Source organism: Podarcis filfolensis (genome assembly GCF_964270895.1).
Source record: "Podarcis filfolensis genome assembly, chromosome: 4".
Taxonomy (NCBI): Eukaryota; Metazoa; Chordata; class Lepidosauria; order Squamata; family Lacertidae; genus Podarcis; species Podarcis filfolensis.
Window position 1 is genome coordinate 3,818,653 of NC_139607.1, and position 22,812 is coordinate 3,841,464.

Sequence of the window (22,812 nt, forward strand, 5' to 3'; positions counted from 1 at the left end):
GATTGGGGACCCTCCCGAAGATGAATGAGATGCAGTGCTGGCAGCTGCAAGGGGAAGGGCACCCCCCTACTTTTGGTACGATTTCCCACTGCATCTTGGTTCTAGTCATTAATGGAAGGATCCTGTCTGTTTGCAGAGCCCTAGTCAGACTCCAAGCCATAGTAAATGCCATTTGAATTCTTGGTGGGGTTTTTCCTACAGTGATAGTTCTGTGGTTGGTTTGGATTTTTAAAAAAGGCTGAATTAAGTCAGCTTTCTCAAATCAGCAGGTAATATTTTACATAAAAACACATTTTTGACAATACAAGGGATTCTTCAGTTGGCTGAATCTTCACATAGTTCTGTGTGCTGACACTTGCATGCTGTTTGCTTGACTGAAGTGTCAAATATAATATTTTGCTTTTGGGCTTAGATATTTGGAAGCTTGCTTGTGGGTGACCCAGATTTCATCTTTGCATTGGCATGTGACCTGTCTATGGTTATTCCATACATTTCATGGCCTTTTGGCTTCATTGTTTACAATCTTCTTTCCCTCTCTGTATTGTTGTGGGTGGGCGTCCACACACACCTGCCATCTGAGAGTACACTACATGCATATATGACAATGTGGACTTTTGTGCGCAAAAGGTTATATTACAATAAACTTATTAGTGTTTAAGCTGCTGCAGAACTCCTTCTATGTAAAATATTACTGTTGTCCTGAACAAGCTTCTGAATGTAGAAGAGCAGTCAAGTTATTGTCAGAATGGTACAGATTATTATTTTTCCAAGTGGTTTAACCTTAATGGTGGTAAGTGACTGCTTGCTTGTATTTACCTTTCTGACACTTGGACTAAAAGGCATAAATCTGGCACAAGCTCCAGGTAACCTTGGAAACTTTGAGGTTTTCAACCCTCAAATTGCAATGAAGCAAATAATAGGTATAAATTATAGCTTTCCATTCTCAATTATAATTGAAATAAATGCACTGAGGATCCTTTTTGAAGGGTTGAAAGAGATATAAAGCTTAAATACTTTTGCACTGGAATGTATGGAATCTATTCAGCAAATAAAGGAATAAGCCTTGGCTGCCAGTCCACCACTTTTGAGTTTTGCTTGTTGCTGTAATTTGGCAGTTGAGTGCAATCTTTATCTGTCAGGTTCATCTCTCTCCTCTCAGATTTTCCCTTCAGCCTTTAATGATGAAATGGCTGAAAAATGATGCCACTTCAGAGAGTAGCTGCATGTGAAATATTTACTTTAGTTGGCTTCAGACTTAGAAGCAGAAAGAGAATTTTTATCTGCAATGAAGTAGTGAAGATGGCAATCCAAAGATGTTTTTAAACATGCATGTCCCAAGATTTCCAGTAGGGCTGAGAATTGTGCAATACATAAATATGAACATAAGAAAAGCCTGAGGGCTTTCTTTCCGAGGGAAAACCTGCTTTGGCATGAACCACTTTGGAGAAGATGTGGTTGACAGGAAAGGGGTTAAGGTTCTCTTTCATCCATCACTTCTCTGCTCAAAATCATCCACCCCCAAAGCTGCTGATCGCTGAAAGATGAGGCTGAAAATATTGGTGAATTCATTGGAATATTTATCCTCAATAAATATATGAGGGTGCCTTTAACAAGTCCGCTTTGTGGTGCAGCAGTGTTGCGGGACGGCAGAGGCTTTTCCATGGCTCCAATGAGGGAACTGCATCGAGAAGCTGGATCCTAGCCTGCATCCCAGATTAGCAAACCTCTTTCATCTATATTCAATAAAGTTGTGGCCTGTTTTGATCCAAACCAGTCTATGTGGTCCTTTATTTCACTGCGGGTTGGGGACCGGGGAGCATAATGCCTGGACCCGCAACAACAGGATACAGTGGTACCTCAGGTTAAGAACTTAATTCGTTCCGGAGGTCTGTTCCTAACCTGAAACTGTTCTTAACCTGAAGCACCACTTTAGCTAATGGGGCCTCCTGCTGCTGCCGCGCTGCTGGAGCACGATTTCTGTTCTTATCCTGAAGCAAAGTTCTTAACCTGAAGCACTATTTCTGGGTTAGCAGAGTCTGTAACCTGAAGTGTATGTAACCCGAGGTACCACTGTACATCAAACAGGACCTGCTGGTCCATATCACTGAATGCAAATATCCAGAAGGATATTTTATCCATTTGTAAAATTACAGCTGACCTATGCCCATGTTCAGGAAAAAACAAATTGGTAATTTTGACAAAGTGGAGCAACCAAAAGAAGTTTAACAACAGATTGGTAAACTTGTTTTGACTGCTTCACTTTTTTGTGAAAATCACAAACTGTTTTGAGAACCACAGCCTGCTGGATTTATAAATAGTTGTTATAGAGATGCCAACAGATCCAACAATATTATTTGATGAAGGACTCTGCATGACAGGCAGGGAAGGCAAGATCTCCCAGGGTGGGAGGATGGGAGAAGAAAGGGAAGCTCCCAGGTGAAAGATGGGAGGGTTCACCTCTCTCTGTGTTGGACAAGTTAATATTTACCTGAGAAAAAGGACTTTGTAGTCTTCTTTTCTCTCTCTCTTTTTTAATTGTACTGTACTATTAAAGTACTATGAAAGATGTGTGTATGGTGTATATACAAACACACACACACACACACCATATATATATATATATATATATATATATATATATATATATATATATACCATAATAAATTATCTATCTATCATCTATCTATCTATCTATCTATCTATCTATCTATCTATCTATCATCTATCTATCTATCTATCTATCTATCATCTATCTATCTATCTATCTATCTATCTATCTTCCAACAATATTATATTAGCAGAAAGGGATAACTTATGGATGGACACACTAGATACACTAAGTCCTCATGGTCTCAACCTAGAGGACAGTACTATCATCACTTAGCTTCTGTGAATGAAGGTACTTTGAGCAATCCATCTTCAAAATTCTATAACTCTCACCTTAGAAACAGCACCATGTTGTGCATGACCCCCCTCCGCCTATCAGGAACTGGATCCTAGCCTGCACCCTGCTTTGGCAAACGGGGCTGCAGGCTGGGACTTAGGCTGTGCCAGGGGGTGGAGCCGATGGAGGAATTCCCTTGGAACGCCCCTTGCCCATTTAAGCAGCCAGCACCAGGGGCGCAGCCTGTTTGTTCCTGCGCCGGGTTTCCCCGCTCACCCACACATGGTTTACTCTGATAGTCAATGACTTTGCTATGGCTCCGGTGGTCGCCGTTCTTTATGGGGCCGGATAGGAATTTGCCCACCAGGCTAATTGGCTCTGACCCAGTGGTTCTGCCTATCTCATAGCAATTGTCACAACTGGTTGGGCATTGGGGCAATCCTTTGTTTTGGATGGAGGGGAGGTTGCAGTCTCCGCCTGTCCCTCCAAATGCTGGGGTATCCCGTTAAAGGGATCCAGGGGGAATGGTCATGTCTGCGTGCCCAGGGGGGGCAGGGCCGAAGGCACTCCCCCAGATGGTGGTACCTGCGGGGGTCATCCTAGATTGACCCCCCGTCACTTCCGGTGCGGGGGCTGGAAGTATTTAGAGTGCCCCATGCCCAAGCCAAACCTCTTCCATCTGTATTCAATAAAGCTGTGGCCTGTTTTGACCCAAAACCAGTCATATTGGTCTCTTATTTATATGGGTTGGGGTATGGGGAGTCCAATGCCTGGTCCTGCAGTTTAAAAGTTTGGTTCATGGCTCAGCAGGTAAAGCATCTCCAAGATAGGACCTCTGACAGCAGGTCTTGGAAATATCTCTAGTTGGGTTCTTAGAGATCTTTCAAGAAAGCTCAAGATGATATGATATATTTCTATGCTGCTTTTCATTCACAAAAACCACAAAGTGGTTTGCATACAATAAATAACAATAACATAACAGAACATCACAATTACAACTTTAAGCATATAGAATAAATAACAAATCATCAGTAAAACAATTACAGATTATCAGTTAAACAATTAAATTCTATAAACCACTATTAACAAAACCATCACAAAAATAAGATAAACAGCACAATTACAAAAGAATAAATCATTTTACGGGATTCATAATATTAACAATATTAACAATATTAACAACATCAACAAAATAGCAATAAAAAATAATCTATAAGTACTGGTGAATTCATACACAGTCTTCCCACCCGCATGACTCATAATTTCCCACTCTCTTCAGTTCATCAAAGACATCATAATGCCAGTGGCAGCAACTCCTTTCTGAAGGTTCCTGGGGCTGGAGGGGGGGCAAGACCAGTGGGAAAAGCCATTGCCTGATGGCCAGTTCAAAGTCTCACTTCCCACCTGATGTTGTTGAATTACAACTCCCACCACCTCTGACCATTAGCCACAGCAACATCTGGAGAGCCACAGGGTCTCCATTCCTAGATTATGAGATAGATGTCAGGCTCTTACATTTTATTTTGCCTGGCAGAACCTGATTGTCAAAAGTAGAGCAATTTAAGGAGGCCAGCTGGTGCAGCACAGCAGCAAAGCAGGAGGAACAAAGTCCCTGGTTCAAATCTTTCATCAAATACAAACTTGCTGCACAGTCTTATGCAAACTGCTTTCTTAGCCTCAGCTTCCTTTCCCCTTTCCAGTGGGGATCCAGTGGGCAGAAGTATTATAATGATTACTGAGATAATGTATTTGATAGGTTTTTTTAAAGTTAGTAGCTGGTTGGTGATGCTTCATACATTATTTTCAATGCTCTCATTGAAATTCTTGCCATGTCTAAGGACTTGTGCTGGAACAGCTTGATTCTTCATTCCCTTCTGTGTCTCTGGCTAACACTAATTGCTGACTCAGAACTCTAGTATTTATTTTAACATTTACTATACACTATTAATGTAATATATGCATAATAAATTTAGGCAGAGGTTTGTGCAGTTCAAGGAAAGACATAGTCTTCAAACTGTAGTTACTTAATGCATGCCAGACAAACAGGTAGCACTTGGTTGACTGGTAATACATGACTTTTTAGATTGTTATTTCCTGTCTTGTAAGACCTTTGAGAGTGGGGTTAGCCATTTAGCAGCAAGCATGGTCCTGGACTGCCGCTTTCGCTCTGTTTAGAAAAGGAATGCCAGGCGGTATGTGCATGGACATGCATGTGTGCTTAAATAGTTCCCTTCTTGCACTCCTCTCCTAACTTGACACAACAAACAAGAAAAGCAAAACGGGATTGGGGTGCAGGATCATCAAATCCTTTGCCAAATAGTTTCACCTGGCGCCAACACAGGCTACACAAACACACACACACAGTTTTATATATATATAGAGAGAGAGATCAATTTATTTAACTGATGGAATTGTGCAATTTTTAGTCTGTTTTAAAGATTTAGCTGGTGTTTTTCTTATGTGTGTGTTTTATGTTGAACACAGAAAAAAAGATAAAGTGAGTAGATGCAGTTGTGATTTTAAAAAACCCTCCATAACCCCTGTTTTACTCCTTCAAACTGTCCTCCTTCTACTCTGCAGATGTTCAGTAACCTGGACAAATTTGCTGCTGGAGATCTAATTTTGTATAGGGTCACTGTGAAATTTGGTTTCCTTTCTCCATTTGCTGTAAAAGATTACAAATTCAAAAGAAAAACTAAAATGTCTTCTATGTGTTCTGTTTCACTTTTCCCCCAGCTAATCAGCAGATTTTAATTTTCTTTGACATGAGCTGATATCAACTGCAGTAAATGTTCTCTGTTTGAAGATGACTGAAACACTTTGATTGGATTTGCTGGATTTTTGTTAAAGGAAAAACAGGATAGAAAGGTTGATGACAAATATAAATACACAAAGGCAAGGACGGGAAATGGTAGAATGAGAGAGATCAGACTCCTTCTTACCTAGACAATCTTTGACAGGAATGGAAAGGCCAAAGAGGGGTCTAGAAAACGAGGCATCACAAGTTGCAACCGCTCACGTAGATTTGGCCTGAGGCTTAGATCCTGCCCTTTTCAGACTTTCTTATGTAGACTCCATAGCTCTGCTAAATAGCACTACATCTCTCCCTACTCTCCTTATTCAACCTTCATTGTAAATCCAGTGATTTTATTGTGCAGATAAGACAACCATTTAGAAACCAAAAGCTTCCTTTAAAGGGAAGATTCTGAGTGTACTTCCCAATGTTCCTGGGAAACATGTTCAGTGAACACCTTGACACCCCTGCCCCAAAAGAAAGTTGAGCAACATGGTTGTCTTGTCTTGTATGGCGCCAAAGCCCCACTGTTCAACTTACATTTAGGGATGAGGGAGAAATTTGATTCAGTTCACATTTAAAGGCGAATCTACAGGATTTGCACTTTCTGATACAATGTGCAAACAGAAATGGCTGCTTACCTGGTCACAGGGTGGCTGGCTGTTGCGACCTCTTGTGCTGGGCTCCTCCTTCTTGGAAGCATTGCCAGGGTGAGGTGGCCAGTTGTGGGAAATTCCCCGTCATCAACTTATTTGAATCCTGGCCAATCCGGCTGGCCCAAGTGGGAGGGGCGTGGGACCCAATAAAGGCTGGCTGCAGCCGACCCCATGGAGTGCTGCCAGCCAAAGAACAACCCTCCCTATACCCCCATTCAATGACACAGTGGGATTATGTAGGCTAACCTTTTCCCTTTTAGGGCACTGCGTTCATGGGCTTTTCTGTGGTTCAATAATGGTTGCCATTTTCAGAGCCGGGAAGGAATTTTTCCTCCAAACAGATTGGCCCCATTTGGAGGTTTTGCCTTCCCCATGCAATAGTCACAACTCTGGCAGATAAGACGTTGGCATCCTTCCAGTCTAACAACATGCAGGGGATGAAGTGGTGCATCACCCCCACCCCAGAACCATGCGATGACAGGGTACCTTGTTAGAGGGGTCTACTAGGAAGTCTTTGTCTAAAAGACAAGGTGTGTGGCAGATGGGCCATAGAGCTTCCTTCAGCTGCTTGGGAGGGGCTTACGTGTAGACCTGTGACTTGTGAATGACCCATTGATCCTGGGCTTCACCCTGTCACACTACAGCCCTCCATCAGGGTGGCTGTGAGGGATATACACCCAATGCCTAAGCCAAGTCCAACCTACATCTGGAATCAATAAAGGTTGTGGTCAGTGTTTAAATTCCAGAACATTGTCTTGTCCAGTTTGTTCCCCTTTTTGGCTCAGGTCCTTTTTTGGGGGTGGGTTGTAACAGCAACATACCTATTCTGTGAAATCCAGACTTCTCTACATTTTGGAATAGAGTTTTCCAGCCGAGTCTAACAGCATCTGGAGAGGCACAGGTTCTCCGTCTCACTAAGCAGGCAGCAACTTAGGTCTGAGAGTTTCAATATACTTTCTGTTACCAGGTTTCTTCCTATGATATATTGTGCGATCACCGCTCTGGCTACCAATTGTGAGGGGGCACAACCAGGTGGTCCCATGGAGGCACCAGCTTCCATGGGGATCCCTGCACCGCCCTGGCAAAGGCAGCTGAGCAACTCAGGCCCACGGTGAGTGGGTGTGGATGGAGGGAGGCAGGCAAGGGGCGACCCCAGTGCAGCCTGGTCTAGCATTCCTCTTTGTGGGTGTCAGGGGGATTGCCTGTCAAGGGTCGCATCAGCCAGATGGGCTCGCCCGTGGGCAGGTGGTGCAGCATGGACCCACTTGGCTCTGGTGGTGGGGCATTCTGGCAGTGTCGGGGGCTTGCCCACCCCGGACGTCAGCAACCCACGCTACGCCACTTCTCACTGCTCACAGCTTCTACTTCTCCTTGCTCCAACTCAGCCTTCCTGTCTGCATACTCTCCCAAGACACTCAACACTGTCTTTCGATCTAAACTCAGAGACTCCTTTCTTTGGCTGTAGATATTTTCCCCAGAGTGGATGTTACACACAGATCAGAACCAGCTCTCTCTCACTCTCCAACTCTCTGAACAGCTCATTTTATTTTCCTTCCCAAAGCGCTGCTCCACCCATCTCTGGCTTGGTGGCCAGTCAAAGAGACCCTTCAGCTCCCTGGTGGAATTCCAAGTCACTACATCAACAGAATCAGGTCTAGCTCAGCTGCCCGTCACAACGTACAGTGGTACCTCTAGTTACAAACTTAATTTGTTCCGGAGGTCCGTTCTTAACCTGAAGTACCACTTTAGCTAATGGGGACTCCCGCTGCCACCGTGCCGCCAGTGCACAATTTCTGTTCTCATCCTGAAGCAAAGTTTTTAACCCGAGGTACTATTTCTGGGTTAGCAGAGTCTGTAACCCAAGGTGTTTGTAACCCAAGGTGTTTGTAACCCAAGGTGTTTGTAACCTGAGGTACCACTGTACTTCACTACTAAAAAAAGGACTTTGCTCTTCTCTCTAAGCATGTTAAGAGTGTGCAAAGAAAACATAACACATTATTTGCATAATTCATCCTGTACCTCCTGCTTGAGTTAGAGTGTAAGAAATCTCAAACAGTTATGGGAACAGTTATGGGAACAGTTATGGACCACCGGTATGAAGTTTACGGCATGCAATGCCTTAAGAGAGAATATTATGAAGATGATTTACAGGTGGTACATGACCCCAGTCAAGCTTGCAAAAATCTATCATTTGCCCGATAATAAATGTTGGAAATGCAAAGAAACTGAAGGTACATTCTTTCACCTTTGGTGGACGTGCCCAAGGATTAAGGCTTTCTGGGAAATGATCTATAATGAAATGAAAAAGGTATTTAAATATACCTTCCTGAAGAAACCAGAGGCCTTTCTTCTGGGCATTGTCGGCCAATTGGTGCCGAAGAAGGACAGAACTTTTTTTTATGTACGCTACAACGGCAGCAAGAATACTCATTGCAAAGTATTGGAAGACACAAGATCTACCCACTTTGGAAGAATGGCAGACGAAGGTGATGGACTATATGGGATTGGCAGAAATGACTGGCAGAATCCGAGACCAGGGAGAAGAGTCGGTGGAAGAAGATTGGAAGAAATTCAAAGACTATCTACAGAAATATTGTAAAATTAATGAATGTTAGAATGATGTTGGATAGAAATTAAGTGGTTTCCAGCTGTAATGCTTTAAGAGAATATGAAAAAAGGGTTATAAATAGGTAAAAATCTAATGGTAAGGATTTGCTGAACCAACAATTTGAAGTGGAATACAAAAAAGGGAGGTATGACGAGGTCCGGGAAACAAGCTAAAGGAAAATAAGCAATGGAAAATCTGTGTGTTTTTAACTATTTTTATTTTGTATTTTTGTTATTTTTTTCATTTTTATTGTAATACTTAAAAAAATCTTAATAAATATCTTATAAAAAAAAGAAATCTCAAACAAAGGTGCATGACTGCATCTGCTGCCTGGATCTTTCCAGAGCCTTCCTTCCTTTTCTTCCTATTGACAGTATTGAGAGTGAATTGGGTGTTGGTCAGGAGACAGCCTGTAAATCTACTTTAAAATGGATGAGATGGCAATCTGCTACTGAACGCCACTGAAATATTATGGGAGAGAGTCCTCCAAAGGACTTTGGGAATTGCGATCTGCAAGACCACATTATTTTCTATCTCAAAATAATCGCTGCAGGATATAACTTTGCTGAAAATCTTGTCAAAGTGGGCATCCGTTGCTTTGCCATTCAGTTCATTGCAACAAGGCCAGGTTTTGCTTGGGTCAGCATCCTCTCAGGTTCCTGGCAGATGCAAGGGGTATAATTTTAGCTGCTTGAACCAGCTATGCTCGACGTAAACAGCAGAGGCTGTGAGCTGTTATCAGTCTCTTTTGGGGTTTTCCTTCTTCTTCCTCTGTTCTGCAGAATACAGCAGCCAATTTTGAAGGTAAATGCTCCAGCACAGCTGCTGGCCTGTTGGTTACTTGTATTTGATCTGTGAAATTGCTATGAGGTTTTTTTTTCTTTACTTGCCTCAGACATGAGCATTACCTGTTTGGGAAGCTGTGATATTCACCCAAAAGAGAGCCGGCTGCTGCTTGTTTGGATTCATGCAGTGATTGAACAGTGACAGGACATTTGGACAATTCAGGATTAATAGTAGATGAGATAAGTTCTGGTAACCACAGAGGAGATGAAGCGATTTTAAACATGCCACTTACTATTCAGTCACATCAGTGGTTAGGTTTGCTGAAATGATATCTTAACAAAAATGCTTTTGTGCAAGTTGCATACATCTTGCTTGTTTGTACATATTAAGGGTGGAAAGTGATGATTGAGAAAAAAATGGTTTCTGAGAGCTCCTTCCTTTCAATTTCTCACATCTGGTTCATGGACCTAGTCTTTACCTTCCTTCAATACGGGGATGAAAATACAGCCATAACGTTGTTAAGAGGTTTCTGTGATTTGAACTCTCAGAATGTGCTATAGAAACATCATTATTATTCCTTTTGTCACATAAATGTTTGAGATTTCCTACTAGTGTGGCTTAGGCTTTTGGCTCCAGACAAACAGTGGGATCACAAGGAACTAAGCCACAGTTTGACTGCCTGGTATTGCATTATGAAACACTCTGCTTGCTTTGCATCTCTTCTCCACAGCACCTGAAGATCTAGCTAAACAACCGACCACCCCCATGTCTCTATGGCAACAATTGTCTAGTTCTGACATATTTATTTCTTACCAATACAACCAATCCAGCTTGGAAATAATTACAGCTGTAATGATTAGTCAGTTTATCAATGAGAATAATAAATAAAAACCACCTTGACTAAAAAATGGGCCAATTAATTGAGCAGCATTTTTTAAAAATAAAAAATACAAGTATTCATAAATACTGCAGATGGCAGGCACTGCCTTAAGAGACATTTTATTTCTTTGTCCCACACACGAGGAATGCCCCTCTTCTAAGATGAGGCTTTCTATGGTAGTTGTGTGTGTCATCTAAAAACAAATGTTTGAATCTAGACTTAGATTTCAGTGGGCCCGCTCTAAGCATGACTACAGCTCCCCCCCCCAAACAAACAACTATATTTCTTGGTTCAGAAATACTGGATTTATCCATATGCAGATATAATCAATAGTTTAATTAACTTTTTAAAACCCACAATTAATTAATTTAAATTTTATTAACCAAGTCCCAGCCTTATTTCTAATATGTTGCTGTATGCAAAAGGCAGGAGTGAATTAAGGTGCACAGGAGTGACTTGAGTACAGGGTGCCAAAATGCAGTGTATCTTCATTTAGCTGGTGATGGGGCAATGAGGAGCCATGCCCAAGACCCGAGTGATAAGTTCTGTGTTGCACTCTTGGGGGGAAATGTAAAGAAATGCTGAACTGCTCACTCCCTGCTTTCCTGAATTTCCCTGCTAGCCGCTTGTTGATTATATGCTTTATTAAGAGCATTGTGTGAGCACAGCTTAAAAATACAGCCCTGGAAACACGGGGAGTGTACATTAAACATAAGTGTGAACATGCCTTATGACAACGTTCTACCCATCCCTTTGGGCATCACCGTAGATCTTCTATCCTAATCTTTTTCTCTCTCTCCTTGTTTTTATTTGTCTTTGGACATCATCTAAAATTCTGAAGTATAGCAAGGCGTATTTCAGTGACAAAGTTAAGCATAATACAGAAAGCCGTTCAAGAAATGCTCTTGTGAGAAAATGGCCATCTGTTCTCGTCTATTGCTACATAATGTGGCTTAAGTATTTCCGTCTCTTAGCAGCAAAGGTGTAATAACGGCACATTGATTGATGTCAAGTATTAGCTCTGAGGAAATTCTTTTCCACACAGATGTACTTTAGCTTGTTTACACCATGGAATTCTTTTCACGTTTCCCATGTTTTGCTTGTATCTCTGAGATATTTCTGAAGCAGGGAATTTACAGCTCTGCACTTCTGTGGAGGTTCCTTTATGTCGCAGAAGTAATTCAAAAAGATGATGCCTTAAATATAAACTTTACTATTATTTCTATTATTATTTTGCTGCCTCCCTTAAGCCAGTCAGCCATGATACCTTACACTTGGCATAGAATAAGCTGCTCCCTCAGTAGCTCTCTGCGCTCATTAAAATTCAATGTTAGCATTTGACAGTCTGCCTGGTTTTTCCATGGGGCTTCACTTGACTCTTCCTTAAGCACATGCTGGTTTTAAAACTTCAAATGCTTTGGTGCATATTCAGTGAACTAGCTCCTGCCTTCTGAGCACTCAACAATTCCCTGTCTGGAGCAAGACGGACTGCTTTATTCCGAGGGGGGCCCAAATTTCTTTTGGCTTTAGAGCTCTGATCATGAACAAGGGGGTGGGGCAGAGGAAAAGCCTGTTCTTTCCTCTGGTAATTTTGGCTCCATCTGCAAAATTTGGAAATGCTCATAGTTAAGAGGACGCATGCATTTTTATTCTGGGCATATGTGCACCACTGCTTTTTAAAAAGTGTTAATAGTTTTTTGAGCTCCTTAGGGAATGATGGGAACTGTGAGGGCAAGCAGGCAAGGGATCTCTCTTAAGTTTTATCTAACACAATGGTGTTCAACTGGTGGGTCATTACCTGATACAAGGTGGATCACAACAGGAGCACTATCATCATGCAAATACTGTATACGACAAAAGATTAATAAACCCAAATGCATGTTTGGGGTAAAAGAAGGTCCTGGGTGTGAAAAGTTTGAAGATACCTCGTCTAATAAGATCAGTTTTAGTCCTAGTTTTGAGATGGTTGGCCATCTACACTTGGAGATGGATAAGGGAATGAGATTCTCTACCAGATATTTCAGCAGTGTGTGATACCATCAATCATTGTGTCCGCATGGAATGCCCTTGTAGGTTGGGCCTGAGGATTTGGAACTCTTTCTTGACCTCTTAGTCTTTGGTGTCCCCAAGCTGTTCTCTTTAACAGGAGATCACTGAGGTGGGGCTCATTGGGACATTTGGTGTTTGCTATTATCAGGATAAGGGACGCGGGTGGCACTGTGGGTTAAACTACAGAGCCTAGGACTTGCCGATCAGAAGGTCGGCAGTTCAAATCCCCGCGATGGGGTGAGCTCCTGTTGCTCAGTCCCAGCTCCTGCCAACGTAGCAGTTCGAAAGCACGTCAAAGTGCAAGTAGATAAATAGGTACCACTCCGGTGGGAAGGTAAACGGCGTTTCTGTGAGCTGCTCTGGTTCGCCAGAAGCGGCTTAGTCATGCTGGCCACATGACCCGGAAGCTGTACGCTGGTTCCCTCGGCCAATAAAGCGAGATGAGCGCCGCAACCCCAGAGTCGGCCACGACTGGACCTAATGGTCAGGGGTCCCTTTACCTTACCTTATTATCAGGATAGAAATGAGACACTATTCTGAAGCTGGAATTTGTAAATGACTAGATTTGAATTGAGAAACTGAAGCAGCGTATGCACAGCATTTTTTTAAAAAAATAGAATAAATGGAAACCAAATTTTTGCCTTTTCTACATAGTCCACGCACAATCTAGATTTATCACATATTTTGCCCTTCAAAAGTGCTTCTTGAGAAACTGGTTTCATTCCAAAAACAGTTCATTGCAGTTTGATTCTGCATTGCCCCATAGTGTATCCATTTGGAAACGGAAGTAAACTTTGTGGGAATGATGGTGTGGGAAAGATCAAGATCACAGTTACCACTTCTTGACCTGGGACATGTGCAGGGAGGAAAAGGGGAAGGTTTTCAAATGCATATCAAGTAACCATGCCCTATCTCTCCACTCCCCCGCCCCCAGCATGTTTGTCTTTCTCATCTAATCCATGGAAGAATTTGATTCCTGGAAGAGAACAGACTGGATGTGGGCTAACAAAATGAAGCTTGATCTGCACAACACAGGAGGAAGACTCTGGAATAGAGTGGTTTGGATGGGATGTAGCACTTTTGAAAAAAGTGCTGATGCATCTGGATGACCAGGTGATGTTGGTGGCCAGGAGCGACTTTCTTCAGCCTAGGGTGGTGCTCCAGCTGTGCCCACCCCTGACAAAGTCAGACCTGCCTAAGGTCACACCTGCATTAATTAAATCAAGATTTGATTATTCATTGATTATTTATTTATTATATTTCCATACCACCCTTCATCTGAGGATAACAGAATGGTTTACAATATAAAAACACAAAAATACATAGCATAATAACAAACAAAAACAATACCCCCACCCACAGTTTAAAAGGCCATAGATTGTTTAATTAGCCAAAGACCTGGGAGAAAAAGAATGGCTTTTCCTGATGCCTAAAGATTTATTTTATTTTTTATACAATTTGTATACCTCTCTTCATCCATCACTCTCAGGGAAAGGTGAGCCTCCCTGGGGACAGCATTCTGCAAGCAGGGAGCCACCACATAAAAGGCCTGTTGCTGCCCACCAGACCTCTTTTGAAGAAGAGCCTCAGATGATCGAAGGGACTCGGCTGGTTCATGTGGGGGGAGGCGGTCTTTGATTAGTTGCCATTGACTGGCAAGGCTCCAATGAGTGTGTGGTAGAGACAGGGAACCAGGGGAGTGAGATGTCCAATGATTGTCAACCCCCATCCCAATTTTTTTTTTTTTTGCAGTTCTTTGTGAGACAGAAAAAACATGTGGTTTATTTGGCCCTTAGCTTGGCTGGCTAAATCAGGTGAGGATATCTGATCGGCCTCAAACCCTCGGTGAGTTAGAGACTTCCCCTGCATGTGAAGGCAGGCACCGGCAGATTGAGTGGACAAGACCATCAGTGGGTCCAACAGTCAAGAAGGCCATTTCTGCACATGCTAGAGGGAAGTGAAGGGCGAACGGGGCACATCAACCTTGGAAGGTATTATTATTATGTGCAAGACAAGGACAACTTTGATCCTAAACCTCCTCTGCCTTGCAGGATATCTTCTGGAGAAGAAAAAGCTAAGGTGTAAACCCTACACAAATCTGGAGCCGAGTCCCTAAGACAGTTGGATGGCGCCTTCTACGTCTTCTTACGGCAACTCCTGCAGCCAAGCTGGTGCCAAACATATTGCTCTAGTGGGGTAGAAGAGCTGGAAATTATGCCAATGTATTCCACAACCAATGTGAGCAAAAGTATTTAACATTACTTAAACACTATGAGAAACCAAAGGGGTGCATTGGTTGCCAGATGTGATCCCCCCCCCCAGCTCTCCTACCTCACTACTTTGCTTTCCTTTGGACCACATCAGCGAGGCCAAGAGGGGGTTCTTGTTGTCTGGACAGCCCAGGACCTCCACACACACTCCTTAGACTTCCACCCCAGGGAGGTCACTTTGGTGCTGTTAACACAGTGGTTTGACTTCACCCTTGGAGGTGCACTCCATTGTCTCTTAAGACAGATGGATACCAACAACAAGCTTGGTCATGGGATGTCAGCTTTATACTTATGAGCGGTAGCAATCCTGTCTGAGAGAATTGATCGGTTTGATAAAGCTACTTCACAACAACCCATTAAAATGCTATCATTTAAGTGTTTGGGAATTAGCATAGTATGACAATAGAAAGTGTAAGTTCCAGCCTGCAATTACATTGTCTGACCTCTGTTAAAAGCTTGGCAATGAACCAATTAAGGAATTTTTTCAGGGCATTAGTGGCAGCTTTGAAATATTTAGCTAGACACAATGTTTTTCACTGAAGAGGTTTAAATTAACATCTACTTTGGCATGGTGCTAGGATGCAGGCAGGGCTGCCAAGAGGCAGGTACAGGGAATCCAACAGGGGCTCCAGATTCTGAGCTTTCATGTTTTTGAAAATAAAAATAAGAATTAATGTAGGTCTCTAACAACTGCAGAATGAAAGTTATGAAACAAAATGTGCAGACACTATTCAAAGAAACTGCTTTTTGAGATATGAGCCTGCCCCCACCTTTCAGTGTTTTTAGACAGCGAATGAAGTGACAGCCATGAAAGACAAATGTTATGGAAAAAATTATAGAGTTGCACACATATCAAAGAAAAACATAGAATGGCTTCAAATAAGTCCCTTCTCCAGGGAATGTAGAAGGGACTTTCTGGCTCATTTTGAAGCTTTGATTCGATATTCCTTGCTGCATGATTGACTCTAATTTTGCTGTGTAGACAATGGATAAAGACTGCCTGATTTGTCTTGAAAGAACTTACTAGCTCATTCTGAGACTGTTTCTTCATCTTCCCCAGGAGGGAAGTGATTGTTGCCTAGAGGAAATAATTAAGAAACCCGGGATTTTAGTACTGCTGTGGCTGTGCAGTAGCAGGTCCATCCAAAAGCAAATGGTAGCAGCATTTTTTTTTTTACATGGTTTAAGGTTGGTACTGGGGGAAGACTAGGCTCTTGTGCCTCTAACAGCTATGTGACAGGCAGAAAATCAATAGGCTAAGCTTTTCTAGTATGAAATACAATTTCAGGGAAAGCTTAATCAGTTGACAATCTATCTAACATACATTTTATTTCCAGTGTGTGTCCACTTATTTATTTTTGGATACCCCCGTTACAGAAGATGGCACTGCATATGGCACAAAGAGTATGCATATGTGTGTCCTCTTTTGCAGAAACAAATGCTATCTACATATAGCATACTGGCCCCAGGAATTTGTGTTGGAACCTGAGCTGGGATGTAATCATGTACTGTAAGGGCTTGTGCATACTTCACTTGTCCTGTGCCTAGAAAGCATGGGTCCAACAGGTTTTTCACACGTCCCATGCTTTCTAGGCATAGGACTGAGTAGTTTTCCTTTTGCTCCTTCTTCTTGGAGATCACTTGTGACTAAGATTGTTTTCCATGAACGCAGTCATAGCGGTGTATCCATAAATGACTCTGGAGGCCAATTCTGGATCCGCACATCCTTCCACAGTGGGGACATAGGTTTTTGGGCAGGAGTTGATCACGGCGAGGATTTCCCAAATGTGCCTTCCTCTTAGCTTGTTTTTCCGTTGTCCTGAATCTGTGCTTCTTCAAAATCCATGACACCTTTGGTAAAGGCTATTCTCCAGGTGGAGTGAAAATCCATGGAAAATCTGATTGATGTTTACTCTGATTCAGTGGTACGGAGCGAGACAAGCAGAATTGTGGATGAACTACCATAAATAGTTCAATCAAGATCTGATCCAGATTTATTTGTTCTAAACCAACAGTTGTTTGTGGGTCTTCTTACCTCAGTTTATGCACCCAGAAGACATCTTCACCTCAAATGTGTACATAATATTATATATGGAGCATTGGGTTCATTATTGCGTTCATTGCCTTCCGTTAAGAGTTTGGGTTTAATCCTTGATGCCTCCCTTTCCATGGAGGCACAGGTTACAGCAACAGCCAAGGCGACATTTTTCCACCTTCGCTGCATCAAGCAGTTGGTCCCTTACCTTTCCCGCCCCGACCTGGCCACAGTGATCCACACGACGGTCATCTCCAGGCTTGACTACTGTAATTCGTTCTACGCGGGGCTGCCCTTGAAGCTGTCCCAGAAACTCCAGCGGGTGCAGAATGCTGCAGCGAGGCTCCTCACGGGGTCTCTGCCATGGGAGCATATTCACCCAGTGCTTTTCCAGCTGCACTGGCTCTCGGTGGAGTACAGGGCCAGATTTAAGGTGCTGGTTTTGACTTTTAAAGCCCTTCACGGCCTAGGACCCTCGTACCTACGGGACCACCTCTCCCGGTATGCTCCACGGAGAGCTTCAAGGTCCATAAATAGCAACACCCTAGTGGTCCCAGGCCCTAAGGAAGTTAGATTAGCTTCAACAAGAGCCAGGGCATTTTCAACTCTGGCTCTGGCCTGGTGGAACGCTCTGTCTCATGAGACCAGGGCTCTGCAGGATCTGATTTCTTTCCGCAGGGCCTGTAAGACAGAGTTGTTCCGCCTGGCCTTTGGCTTGGGGCCAATTTGATTCCCCCCCTCTCTTTCTTTTTTCTTTTCCTTTCTCCTCCTGCGATGAGGCTACATTTTAATATTTTAATGTTTCAATATTTTAATGTTGTATTTTAATTTTGTTTTTAAGTTGTAATCATTCAACTTGTTTTTATTAATGCTTGTTAGCTGCCCTGAGCCCGGCCTTGGCTGGGGAGGGTGAGGTATAAATAAAAAATATTATTATTATTATTATTATTATTATTATTATTATTATTATTATTATGTGTTTGGAGCTCTGCATTCTTTTCAAGTCAAATAACCCAGGAAGAAGGTTATTACACACCATTATTTCTGTGTTATTGGTTTTTGTTTAATTGCTGCTGAAGCAATGTGATTAAAAGTGTCAGTTGTGCACCAGAATATCACATCAATAATCTCCTCACAAGAAGAGAATTAAAGGAAGCCATTGTTCTCTCCAAAATGACTCCACCCTTGCCTACAATGGGAACATATGTGAAATACTATGAATCCTTGACAAAATGCTACAAAATGTGTGTTGCAGTTTCAGATCTCTGTTTTACATTCACTGACATGTAGAGACTAAGTTGACTTGAATGATCTGATTAAAAGTTGACTTGAATGATCTGAAGAAGTGTGCATGCACATGAAAGCTCATACCAAGAACTAACTTAGTTGGTCTTTTAGGTGCTACTGGAAGGAAAAATTTTTTTTTGTTTTGACTATGGCAGACCAACACGGCTACCTATCTGTAACTGATTAAAATGAACTTTGGTGCAGAGTCCACTGAACATTCTGTTAGTTCTTAGTAGTTTTACTTTTGTATTTTCTCAGCAGATCCTACTCCACACTTCAGTCCCTTTAGGCCTTTTTAACTGTGTGTGAGAGAGAGTGAGACAGATACAGAGAGAACATTTTTGGGATTTTCTATTTTTAAAAAATGTTCCAAACAGCTTTGCAGGGGGAAAAATTTATGCTCATCCTAAGGTCAAGCTGATCCTTGCTTGATGTAAGTTAAGAACAAACACTATTGGTCTTGTGTGTTCTCCGTCAGATGTTCCTTTGGAAGATGTTTTGCTGACCAAACAGAGCTTCCAAGTTGGAATCTATCTTCTATTTGTTCTTATCAAATGAAGCAGATGAAATATTAGTATCCAGCACCAAGGCTTATATAAATAGGGTAGGACATTATTCTTAACTATTTCATTTTAACAGAACAAAATCTGCAGCAATGCAATTTAATTTTTCAAGACATGTAGTTAAAATTTATTCCTTGAATTACTATGAGTAGTGAGAGAATTCATTGCAAATTCCTAAATGAAAAGAGGTGGGGGGGGAATAGTGCTGGTTCTCAAGGCTTGATACTGACTGCTTCCAGTGAACATTTCCTGTGCTGCACATGGACTTCTAAAAAGACTAGGTCCAGCTGAGGGATTTGAACACATCAGATGCAACAGCTGTGTATGCCGGAACATTTTGGCGCATATAGCCTGCAGAACAGAAGATAGTGGGATGAGGAAAGATGAACCTTGTTGGGTAATTTTAAAAAAAAAGCATGGATGTATTTATTTATTTCTTTGTTCAGTAAGTGGTACATAATATTTTTTTAAAGCACCTAAAATACAACTCAAAATAATATATCCATACATGTGTGTGTGCCACAATCTCCACAACCGATAAAAATCACATTAATATCCAGCAAATAAATGGATATTCAGCTGGTGCTGAAGCTTATCAGAAAGCTCATCATCAAAAAAACGAAGATCCTGGCCACTGGTCCCATCACCTCCTGGCAAATAGAAGGGGAAGAAATGGAGGCAGTGAGAGATTTTACTTTCTTGGGCTCTATGATCCCTGCAGATGGTGACAGCAGTCATGAAATTAAAAGAGGTCTGCTTCTTGGGAGAAAAGCAATGACAAACCTAGACAGCAACTTAAAAAACAGACATCACTTTGCCAACAAAGGCCCGTATATTTAAAGCTATGGTTTTCCCAGTAGTGATGTATGGAAGTGAGAGTTGGACCATAAAGAAGATCAAACCTATCCATTCTGAAGGAAATCAGCCCTGAGTGCTCACTGGAAGTACAGATCATGAAGCTGAGACTCCAATACCTTGGCCACCTCATGAGAAGAGAAGACTCCCTGGAAAAGACCCTGATGTTGGGAAAGATGGAGGCCATAAGGAGAAGGGGACGAAAGAGGACAAGATGGTTGGACAGTGTTCTCGAAGCTAGCAACATGAGTTTGACCAAACTGCGGGAGGCAGTGGAAGACAGGAGTGCCTGGCGTGCTCTGCTCCAGGGGGTCACAAAGAGTTGGACATGACTAAACAACAACAACAAAATATCTTAGAGGGGAAACAGACTCATAGGTGTATGGTACACACTTATGGATATATGTAGGGCACACGCCTGAGTTATAAAATACAGTGGTACCTCTGGATGCGAACAGGATCCGTTCCAGAGCCCCGTTCGCATCCAGAAGCGAACGCAACCTGTGTCCGCGCATCTGCGCATGTGCGGGTCACGACTCGCCGCTTTTGCACATGCACGTGACATCATTTTGACTGTCTGAGCATGCGCAAGTGGTGAAACCCGGAAGTAACGCGCTCCGTTATTTTCGGGTCACCGCAGCGCACAACTCAAAAATGCTTATCCGGAAGCTACTTCAACCTGAGGTATGACTGTATCTTTGTTTAAAGTTACATGTTAGTTTAATGTTATGTAACTAAAATATAACAAACTATGCTAGGAATTCATAAAAAAATGCATTGCCGCATGTATGTCAGAACCAAAAAATTATTACAGGAAAATATAGTGGTACCTCAGGTTACAGACGCTTCAGGTTACAGACTCTGCTAACCCAGAAATAGTACCTCGGGTTAAGAACTTTGCTTCAGGATGAGAACAGAAATCGTGCAGCGGCGGTGCGGCGGCAGCGGGAGGCCCCATTAGCTAAAGTGGTACCTCAGGTTAAGAACAGTTTCAGGTTAAGAACGGACCTCCAGGACGAATTAAGTTCTTAACCCAAGGTACCACTGTAATACCAAAACATTATTCTAGAAGAAAACAAAGCAAAACAGTACCATCAGACTAGTTGTCACCAGTCTTAAACTGTTTAATAACACCTGACTTTCTTGTAAAATTTTACCGGGGGGGGGGGTGTCAAATAGCAAAGAAGCTGTCATGTATGCCCAATAGCCTTGCCCAGGCACGCCAGGTTCTGCTGAACATTGTGGGTGCCCAGTGCGCGTGTCACATGGAGGAGGCCCGGGGGGTGTTGCGCCCTCAGAAAGGCCTGACGGGGCCTGTTGCAACTGCGACAGAATCTGTGGGTCCCTCACGCTGCAGCGACAGGCAGCTGCAGGAGGACCCTCTGACCCCTACAGCCCCACAGAGATGGCATTCCTGGCTTCGCCTTACTAACTAGTTTTAGTAATCTTGCCTATTTCAGAATCGAAGTAGAAAGATATGAAAACAGTAGTGGTGATTTGATTTTAGCCAGGAAAGGATTTCATCAAGTTTTCTTAAGTTCATTTTCATGAAATCTTACTATGACTCCCTTGTTACAACAGCTCCACCAGCTACCACTTAGTTTCTGGGCACAATTCAATGTGCTGGTTATGACCTATAAAACTCTCCACAGCTTAGCTGCAAGCTATCTGACTGTATTTACCTTATACAAGCCTGCCTGCTGACTGGATGAAGACAAGCTTCTGACGTTGTGAATGTAAAGTCTTCTACTTCTTTATAACTTAGTCATGCTGGCCATATGACCCAAAAAAACTGTCTGCAGACAAACGCCGGCTCCCTCGGCCAGTAATGAGAGATGAGCGCCGCAACCCCGGAAGAAGAAGCAACTTCTGAATATGAAGTGAAGGCAAGAAATCAGTCTGACCTTTGTGATGTGTCCTCGTAAATAGGAACAAACTGTTTGTAATATATATTTTTCTTTACCAATGGGACCTCAGTGTGTTTTATTTACACTTTGAAACAATGATAGTGATGTGTGAATGAGACAGAACAGGTGGTGAAGGGACCTTGGAGATTTTTAAGCAGAAGTTGGATGGCCATTTGCCATGTGTGATCTAGTTGAGATTCCTTCATTGCAGGGGGTTGGACTAGATGGCCCTTGGGTACCTTCCAACTCTACAATTCAACGATTCTATGCTATATATCAACCATTTTTAAACAAACAAACAAACAAATCCCAAGAGCCCTTCCTTACTGGTTGCATTTATGAGGAAAGGGCTAGTATGAAAGTAGGTGGTTTGTTTATCTGGAGAAGTGGTTCCAATGAAATTGCATTGCCAGGTAAGACTTCAGATGCTTTTTCAAACCCCAAACAATAAGCTTTATTCTGTGTGATTTTCATCTGTTGACTTTAAACATTGCATTTTCTTCCCCAATGAAAGTTCTGACATTTTTGTATGTTTTCTAGGGAACTCGTATTGTCAGAATATTTTTATCTTTTGAGAACAGCCAAGTACTTTTCATGTCATGTTGGCTGTCAAGGAAAGGGGGGCGGGAGAGGTGAAATCTATCACAAGGAAGTTGGCAAACAAAACAATAGACTTACAAAACAGGGCTGCCACAAAACTGCTGGAAGACTTTTGAGCCCCTGATGTGAAGCAGTCAAATGCTTTGATAAATCTCTCCTATTCACTTATTGTGGTACTCATTCTGCAAGGAAGAAAGGTGCTGGTGAGAAAAGGATAGGCAGGTTAGGAAAGGTTCAAGAGGCTGTTTATCCCTCTTTCTCCTCCTCCTGCCCCCACCCCCCTGTACAATAGGGAATCAGAAACTGAGAAGATCATCACAGTTTATGAGGGCTACAGTGTCATGGCTGGTCCCTGATAAGTAAGGCACACATCTGTTAGTTAACTCTATTAGCAAGAGTTAACGTGATGCCAACGTGAATAAAATATTGGGTGTGCCCAAGTAAGCCCCACCCTGCATAATCAATCACATGATGCGGTGCACATACATTTGAATGACAATGCTCATCAACTGGGGGGCGGACGACCCCCTTAAATACAGTGGTACCTCAGGTTAAGTACTTAATTCGTTCCGGAGGTCCGTTCTTAACCTGAAACTGTTCTTAACCTGAAGCACCACTTTAGCTAATGTGGCCTCCTG

The 22,812-nt window shown here is 42.5% G+C and overlaps 2 long non-coding RNA genes across 3 annotated transcripts in view; one reads left to right on the top strand and one right to left on the bottom strand.

Moving 5' to 3' along the window:
• Positions 1-7,273, bottom strand: part of LOC310761320 — a 28,816-nt gene extending 21,543 nt beyond the window's left edge. Inside the window, exon 1 of one of the 2 annotated variants that reach the window (XR_014547378.1) lies at positions 7,156-7,272. This is a non-coding gene — a long non-coding RNA (uncharacterized lncRNA). Of the gene's footprint in view, positions 1-7,155 lie in introns of both variants that reach the window. The other variant, XR_014547379.1, reaches the window with a different exon arrangement.
• Positions 7,274-7,311: 38 nt separating this feature from the next.
• Positions 7,312-13,892, top strand: LOC310761276. Its single transcript, XR_014547301.1, has 2 exons — positions 7,312-7,445; positions 13,592-13,892. It is a non-coding gene; the product is annotated as an uncharacterized lncRNA (long non-coding RNA).
• The last annotated feature ends 8,920 nt before the right edge of the window (positions 13,893-22,812 follow it).